At 29.1% G+C, this 9,037-nt stretch overlaps 1 long non-coding RNA gene across 2 annotated transcripts; it reads right to left on the bottom strand.

Annotated features, from left to right (window-relative positions):
* Positions 1 to 137: 137 nt before the first annotated feature.
* LOC119682837 lies at positions 138 to 4,546 on the bottom strand. 2 transcript variants are annotated; one of them, XR_005252607.1, is made up of 3 exons: positions 4,240 to 4,546; positions 3,810 to 3,853; positions 138 to 453 (listed from the first exon to the last, which is right to left on the bottom strand). It is a non-coding gene; the product is annotated as an uncharacterized LOC119682837 (long non-coding RNA). The 2 variants fall into 2 exon arrangements; XR_005252606.1 differs by having other exon boundaries at positions 3,814 to 3,853.
* Positions 4,547 to 9,037: the final 4,491 nt, after the last annotated feature.

Below are 9,037 nucleotides of genomic sequence, written 5' to 3'. Positions count from 1 at the left end.
TTTTATTGATTTATTGTTATATTGATTTTTAAAATTAGTTCGTTTTTAAATTAAAAAATTCAAAATATTAAAAATAACTTCATAAATCACGTGTTCCAATCCAACACATTTAAATCGTAAGATACACATACCTGCAGCTTGACTGCCGATTATATACTTTTCCGCTGGGTGAGAATCCATAGAATGTATTCGGCCTGTTCGGAACTATTGTGATGGGATATGATTGTGGATTATTGATGACACTATCAAGTGAATCTGGATCATTTTCAATTGTGATTTGACGCAAATATTGCGGTGCCAGCGGTTCTGTTGCAGATGTTTCCGAGGTGGGTGAGGACTTAGTCTCACTTTCTGTGGAATTGCTTTTCATAAAGTTGAACTTCATAGCGTGTATTTGTGTGTATGTTACTACTTATAGTATTAATCACCGTATATTAGCAATGTTTATGGAGGCTAAAATAAAAAAAATTAATAATAATAGTAATTAAAAAACAAATTTATTAAAAAGCAACTGCTTAATATGTTTCTATATATAAAGCATATAAGAACTTTAAGCAGATAGAGAGCCAACAATGTGTAATATTATTTTTGGATAGACTTCTATGATTTTATACATACATATACCTGACATAGAACACAGATTCTATTAGATGTACCTTTAACTGTAAGTAAAGGTAATACTAGTAAAATATTAACAGTGCTAGAAAATTTCTTAGATTATAACCAACAAACATTACAATGTCATACCCTCCATTATTAAAACAAATTGAGTTACTCTAATTTTGCTTCAAGATCTTTAGTTCTCAAAAGCTGCTTCTATTGCATTTAACAAACCCATTCTATATTGAACGTTATTTAATGCGTAACTGTAATACCAACGATTTAAAAGTAAATATAAAATTTTTAGTGAGTTGTTGGAAGAATGTCTGCATTCTTTATGTATGTCCAGCTCACGGTAGGCAAAAGATTCGCTACTTAGACAGAATTGTTATGCCTCTCTATATATAGTGGAACAACAAACCCCAAAACATACTATCATTAATAAAAAGCCTAACAATGCATGGTGACGAATTAAGATTCTGCAGAGTTAAACTTATCCAATTGCCGTTCCTTCCGGGATATAACAACAATAGTTGATAGACAGTTTAAATTTAATATCCTACAATTGCTTTTGGTCCATTGATTGTCACCTTTCGAAATGAATTTCAAATCATGCACACCAGACTCATTAGAAAATAACTCGATTTTATATTATTTAAATACTTCCAGATATAAGACATTAAGGGTCTAATAGCGCATACGCTAAGCAGATATGTAGTACTTTCCTCATTTTTCTCATAGTTAGTAAAACTTATTGAAGAGAGTGTTTAATTCACTAGTATATAGATTTTTTATAATCCGTCAGCAGATTACTGCTGTAGATTACTGTTTACAAGGACCCACTACAAATCTTTGTGAGGCATCTCAAAAAAATTTCCAAATTATTTCTCATTAGAGGGGCATTGACTATAATATTACTATATATAAATTAACGATGATTAAATGATTTTGTTCACATAAGCTATTTGAATAAAATATGCGTTCTTCACCAATTAACCACAACAGAAATAAGAAGGTGACAAGACGAAGGTGACAACTGGTAGGCACATAGTGAGGACAAGTAATAAATGATTTATATCTCAATAGATCAAATCGTGTACCTTTCTGAATGCCCCCAAAGTTATCTTCTAATAATTATTTATATAATGTAATTTAGTAATTGAAGAGAAATAAGCATTATACAAAAATTAAAATTATAAAATTATATATTAAATAATCGATTTTATTAATATATCAACATAAAGTAACTTAAGAAAAAAATGAGTATTAAGACATAAAATGAGTAAAATGAGTACTATAGATTAATAGATTGAGTATTGAGAAGTATAGATTAAAATGAGTATTAATGAGTATTTACACTGTTTAGTGTAAAATATGTATGCATTATATACTTATATATATTATTAAATACAATAGCAACAACATACTTGTCACTAAGTTTTCGACATCATTTTAATATTCATGTTTTATAAGAATAGAACCATTTTATTTCAATCTGTCAAGTTATTCTCTAAGTTAAAATCATTTCGATTTGACGTGTCAACGAAGTTTCACTTTTTCCAACAAATATTACTACGGACTAACTAGATAATTGAAAAGCAAAGCCCTCTTTCTCAACAAACAGAAATCGCGAAATAATATTTTTATATCAAATTTAGAAAAACAAAAGCTTAGAGAATAACTGACAGTGATGAGAAAGTATTATGAGCATTCCAGAAAAAACTCTTCAAAGGATTATGATCCTTTACGCCTTGGCAACGTGTATAGAATTAGATGAAGCGATGAGCTAAATGAACTCTACCCCAATATTGACAGAGTTAAGCGCACAAAATTTCAGCGGCTTCGTACCTTAGTTATGTCGTACGATGGTAAAAAAAGTCTCCGACTATAAAGATGTTTGGTACGATATCCGCTGGTCGAAAACGCAGCTGAGGACGGCAGAAAGACCAGATGAACATCAATGTGAAGGCACTCGGCTCTACCAAATAGCAACTGCAAGCCACTAATCGAACTAATTGAAGGAGGCTTCTGGGCACGCCCAAGGACGACTTGTGCCTGTAATGCCCAACTAAATAATGTTCATACAACTCAAAACCAATCGGTAAAATCACTCAATTATATTACGAATTGTTACTACGCCGAGTCTTTTTCTGCCTATATGTCTGCCTATTTTCATACCTCAAAAAGTGGTTTTATGAAAAATGATTTTCAGAAGACTAAAAGCTAATAGATACTGTTAAAGTGTGTTCTGTGAACTTTCCACTACTGAGATGACATTTGAAATTGAAAGATCGTTAATATTGATATATTGAAGTTGAAGAAAATTATATTACAAAATAAAGTCATATTACCATTAAGTAAAATTTTTTTTCTTATTAAAGAACTTTAGACGAAATATCTTCAATGTTGAATAATTTATTTTATTTATTCCTGCAAAATTATTTCAAAGAACCTCGAAACTCAATTTTTGAATTCAGATTCAGAGAATCTAGTCTTTTTTTTTTGAGTTTTTATTGAGTTTATGAATATTTCTATATGAAGACTTATATATCACTAAATATGCTTAGATCTTGAAGATTTAGGAGTTGAAGAAATTTATTATCGTTTGATTTTTTGAGTTTTTCATAACAGAAAATTATTAAAGATCAGTTGAAGAAAATTTTATTGAATTCATTTACATATTAAACTTTATAATAATAAAATTAAAATGTTATTATAAGGAATAATTACAAGTCCTCTGATGATGGGTATTTGGCAATACTCAAAACAGCTGTATGGTCAGCCAAAAATTCAACTAATTAAAATAATATAAAATAAATTCTTGTTGTTGTAGTTCACTACTGTTCGAAAAACCTCTTAATAAAATAATAAAGTTTTGTTGTAATTTAATACTGTTTGGAATACCTCTCTATTGAATATAATATTCAATATTCAATTTATATTAAGAATTTAATTTCTTTCATCAAAACGGATGTTAAAAATCAATCAAATAAAATATTTTTGTAAATTTCATATTAATAATAATTTTACAACTTCAAAAAAGAAATTTCCTAAAGTCACGGCAACCAATTCTAAATTAAATTAGCTGCCTAGAAATTAGTATCAACACATGTTAATAGATTTTGAACTGCTATTTCTTAGATTTTTCTGGAAAATTTTTTAAACATGTTTTATTCCAGTTCTTATATATATTGCTATGTATTGTTTACCCACGTTATTTAAGCTGAAGGTCTCAGCTGTTCGAACTGTGCTCCTGAAATTATATTTGGAACTATTAACACATTCTTGTTTAATTTTTATATTCCATATATATATGGAAAGAAAATTATTTAATACTATTATATTAAGTATTTTTACTGCTTTTGATTAAAATTAACACTTTTGCAATAATGGCAATAATACTTTTATGTGTACAGTAATAATATATGTACTTAAGTGCTTCAAAATACTGTATGGAATTTAGATATTTTAAACCGAACTGAACCAAATGCTCTTCGATATTAAAAACATAAACTTGCATTTAAAAAAAATTTCTTTATTATTTTATTTTTATTATATCGGAAGCACTTTGATTGAAGCTTCTAAGCTTCTGTTGTCATTTTGGTTGTTGAACTCTCACTCAGCACTTGCCACACTTACGCGCTTATTTCGCATAGATTTCGTTTGGTTAAGTTTTGGCACGACCTTTCCGGACAGCGCACAAACGCGAATAATTGACATGATCGGTTTCGATGCGATCAGCAAAATAGACGAGAGATGGACTCCATGCCGCGCGAATGACTGCACAGCAGCGCCAAAGCAGTAGCTCATTTCAGATACTAAGAGCGGCTTTGTTCCAGCTGGTGACAATTTTCACACATACCAGCAAATCTATAAGCAGTTACCGATCTACACGAGCAGTTCTACGCGTCTCCATATATACACAGTCGGAAACAATGTCACTCATACGTCCGAGTGAACGCTGAATAGTAAACTGCAAGCTTGTAAATTGCAAATTGTTTTTTTTTTTCCACTTTTGCAAACATTTCTTGGGGCTTATCAGTAAATCAGATAAAAAATGATAAGTTTGAGAAATTCATCTGATTTAATTTTTATTGTTTTGCAGTCGTCTTTATACTTGCAGGTTTGTGATTTTTTTTTTTATAATTGACAATATTTAAGTGCTTTGTGCCCTCGTCGGTATTTGGCACATGCCGGAACAGATATATTTTCAATGTCAGCCATCAAGCCTACAAATCTGGTTTCAAGTGGGTGTAGGAAAAATTTAAATATATCCCAGTATTATTTTTAATATTTGCATATAAATTAGTGATTGTATCTCTACAATTCAGTTGAAATCAAAATTTTATGAAAATATTTTTAAAACAGACAGATTACATGACATTCACGTGCTTGTTTACGAGATACAAAGTATTTCACTTTTGTAGTCGTCAATAATATTTTTTATAATTATAATAAATGTTATTTGTTCTAGAAGTTATGATGTTACAGATAATTAAAAGTGTGAAAACTGCTAGTGCTATATATATAGAGAATATATAGAGACTATCTACAAATAAAAGCCTTTTGCTTTAGTTGCTATCAAATTTTCATTTAAATATTATTAGTTTTTTTTTTTTATTATTGACATAGCACCGACACACTCAATTTATAATATCGAAATTGAAATATGAAAAATATTTTATAATCTTCGTGGCTTATCGTCGAAAATTTAAGGAAAATAATTAAGTGACAATCCATCTTATTAGAAACGCAGATCTGCTACCATATCTTTTAAATACACTAATCGACTTTAAGGAAAGGTATTTTTATTTCGACAAATAAGTATACTTGATGCACATTTTGGTGATGTCGAAAAGACACTTCAGACAAGAAGATTATGGGTTGTATAAAATCGTCTAGCAAGTGCCGAACAATAACACTGTCGACATTTTGCACTCACTCTTCTGGTTCACAACTTTCTTGCTTAGCAAATATCGTTTTAACACTAAACTACTGTAGGTAATGCTATATTAATTAATAAATATAAAAAACAGAGTGGATTTGGGGACATTATTTGGGGTTGATTTGACTCTTCATAAAGGAAAGACCACAAAACTATATCTGTACAATACAATCTTATTTAGAATTATTATTATTACTATTATTTTTATCCAAATATTTTAAAGTAATAATGTGCATATTTATATATTGGACGTCTACTAACAAACATTTGTAGTCCAAAGTCTCCTATACTAGTTTTTTGATTGATAACTAACTTAGATAACAAGTTAATTATCAAAGCATTATCAGGAGCATTATTTAAGATAAGAGCTTTTTAGCTATAGATATAGATGGGTAGATAGAGAAAAATTATTGATAAGTAGTTAAGAGTAGTTCGCATGTGATCGTCTTATATCGATAACATCAATTTTGTTGTGAAACGCAAATGATATTAAATTTTGTTGTTATCGTGTATTGTCGTTAATGACCAGTTTTTTATCTTAGATATTTCTAAACCCAGATTAGCGAGTAGTTAGAATATAATGTAATTTTTTTGTTAACTATTAATTAGACTATCATTGATACACTTTGATGTATCCTTGTGCTAGACAAATAAGGATAGGATTCTGATGATAGTTCTTCTGGAAAAGCTGATTCGTTAATTCGTCTGAGATGTGATGCATGATTTATCCGGTTGTTCAATAAAGAATGATTGGAGAGTTATTGCTCTATATATGAAAAACTTATTGAAGCTAGTGGCTATTTATAGGCATTAATCAAATAAATAAGGAAACAAATAAATAAGATATTAATATACTTTATACACATTAATAATAGTTAAAAAATTTCTGTATTGCCTGAGTTTACGAATAAATGATAAAAAACTTTGTAGTGGAGACAAATTTATATCTAAAATATTAAACAGGAGAGATCGCTTTGGTCTCAATGACTGGAAACAATTAAAATAGTACTCTTCCTTCTTTATAAATATTAATGTGAACGAAAACAAGAGGATATGAGTCTTCATATTCAATACCAAACCATATGATCGCATAATAATAAATAAACAAATGACATATGGTCATTAACACATGGCGATATGAAGTTTACTGGGCTTCTCAACTTATGGACAGAATCCGCAACAAGTTTTAAATGCACTAATAAGATGAAAAGAATGATTGGAACAATCAGTTGTGTTATCAACGTGGTACTTAAATAACTGGTGTGTACTTTCTCGATACAATAAGACATTTGATAGGAAAGAAAAACGAGAACGTAGTCATTTGCCCGAATTATTGTATTTTTTTTAGTTTCCATATGCCAATGTGTGGGAAACACACATTATTATGGATCATTATGTGGTCAGTTTAAAAAAAGATATATATATGTATAGCATTAGTATATAAACGTCATTTATATAAATCAAACGAAGATTAATTTGTCCTACAATCGATTCTTTATATATTATAGCATAAAGAGCTTTGAGAAGTGAAAATTGATTCGCTACTCCCTGTCTGCTCTCTCCCAGTTAACACTTAAATGAATTTTTAGTCTGAAATAAATATTATGCAAAGAAGTTCTTACAAAGTATAAAGTGAGTAACTCAGCTTTGAAAACTCGAAACGACATATGATTAAGTAAGAAATCAACCTTTGATCATAACTACATTCAACATAACCAAGATCCATAAACTTTTTCGTCATCTAAATATCTACTTTTTTAGCTCCTCTCTGAAGAAGAGAGAGTAATTGAGAACAGTTCTGATGACTACCCATTTGGTCAGCCATTATGTTCTCACACGGTTGAGTGTAGAATACTGATTGGTTGGTAATTCAAACAAGTAAATGTTTTCTTTTTTTTTTAAGCTGGAATTATTTGAGCTTTCTTTCAGAATCAGAGAAAACTTGAAGTCATTTAACACTGGTTAACAACTGTCAGACGACATATAAACAACCAGTGTAAATTCAAGAAATTTCTTCTTTCTTCATCGTTTATTTTTTTATAATTATTAGTGCCGTAAGTTGTCATTTTGGCTGTTGTTTGTATTAAGATATTTATTTGAACTAAGTTAATCAATTACTGAATTCATGGGTGAAGTGAAGAGGTTTAATTCGCAAATATTGTGAATTAAATTAAAATAATGTCGATAGTTATTTGTATTTTATTAAAATATAAAAAATACCACAAAATATTAACTTTTTAATAAGAATACTATTAACGGCTGACTATATTATTTGTTTATAGTTTTTATTATATTTTAATAGCTTATATTAGTTTTACACCTTTTATTAATTGATAGTTCACAAAATTATCTTATTTACCTTAGAACTGTTTTTTTATTATTATTTAAAATTCAATGTTATTTTCTCTGAAAATGGCCTCACTTGAGTTCATAATAATTCGATTTACCTCGCCACACTTAATTCATATTGCAGCAATTCTTCCGGCATTTTTTGTCAAAAAATTCACATGCAAATATATATCAAATCGGGGTGTCTACACACAAGAGTGCGCTCAACACCTCTTAATGAATCATTAGATCCGAAACTGTCAAAACAAGCCGCGCATGTAAAACAGTAGCAGGTCTAACCGCAGCCAACAGCGCCACAAACCGCTGAAGCCACTGAAGCCGCTGTAATTTAATAATGAAATACGGCAACGACTGCCCATAACTCAAGCGATGCTTTGTCCAAACAAAATTTAATACGAGTATTTTGTGCATTCCTTTCATTTGTTTAGATTTTTATTTGAAATGTTTATTTAGAAAATAATTTAAACATTTTTTTTATAATTAATTTATGTAAAATGTTTGATTGTACAATTATTTCGAGATGTAACACTTCACACGTGTGCTTGTTTTATAGCACTTATTTGCATTGCTGCTACTCTGAGAGTGTTAATTGATACTTAATGCTTAATATATTATTGAATAGATATTAAAACCATCTATACGAGGTATCTTACTTGTATTGACATATTAATTAACACATCATTACGTACTGAAAATTACTTGTTATTCAGTGTTTTTATACAAGTTTAAAGTAAAAATTAACGCGGCTTTCGTTAAGCTCGTTTAAGTAAAATTATATCATTTTTAAGCTGTAATTTAATTGCAAAATACATTAAAAATAATCATTTTTAAATTTTATTAATACATTACAAAGTATAGTCTCATATAAAATTATATTTTTATATATTCAAATATTCTCTATGTTGTACTGTTAACTTATTAGTTAACAGTGAAATCTCGACATTTCTATGCCCTGATATCTCTCTTAACTGTTAACAATGTTGGTTATCCCATATATTCCATTTTTTGTGCAAGCTACTTTTTTTTCGGAAGATATTTCTCTTAAACGGATCGAATTACTAGTAATTAAGTTAAATTTCCTTTTAAAAAATCCAAGTACTTGTTATTTCATAATGTTCGCTTCTGTATTAAGGAAACCTAGAT

This window comes from Teleopsis dalmanni, chromosome 2 (genome assembly GCF_002237135.1).
Source record: "Teleopsis dalmanni isolate 2A chromosome 2, ASM223713v2, whole genome shotgun sequence".
Lineage (NCBI taxonomy): Eukaryota > Metazoa > Arthropoda > Insecta > Diptera > Diopsidae > Teleopsis > Teleopsis dalmanni.
This window is presented reverse-complemented; position numbering and strand designations above follow the sequence as displayed.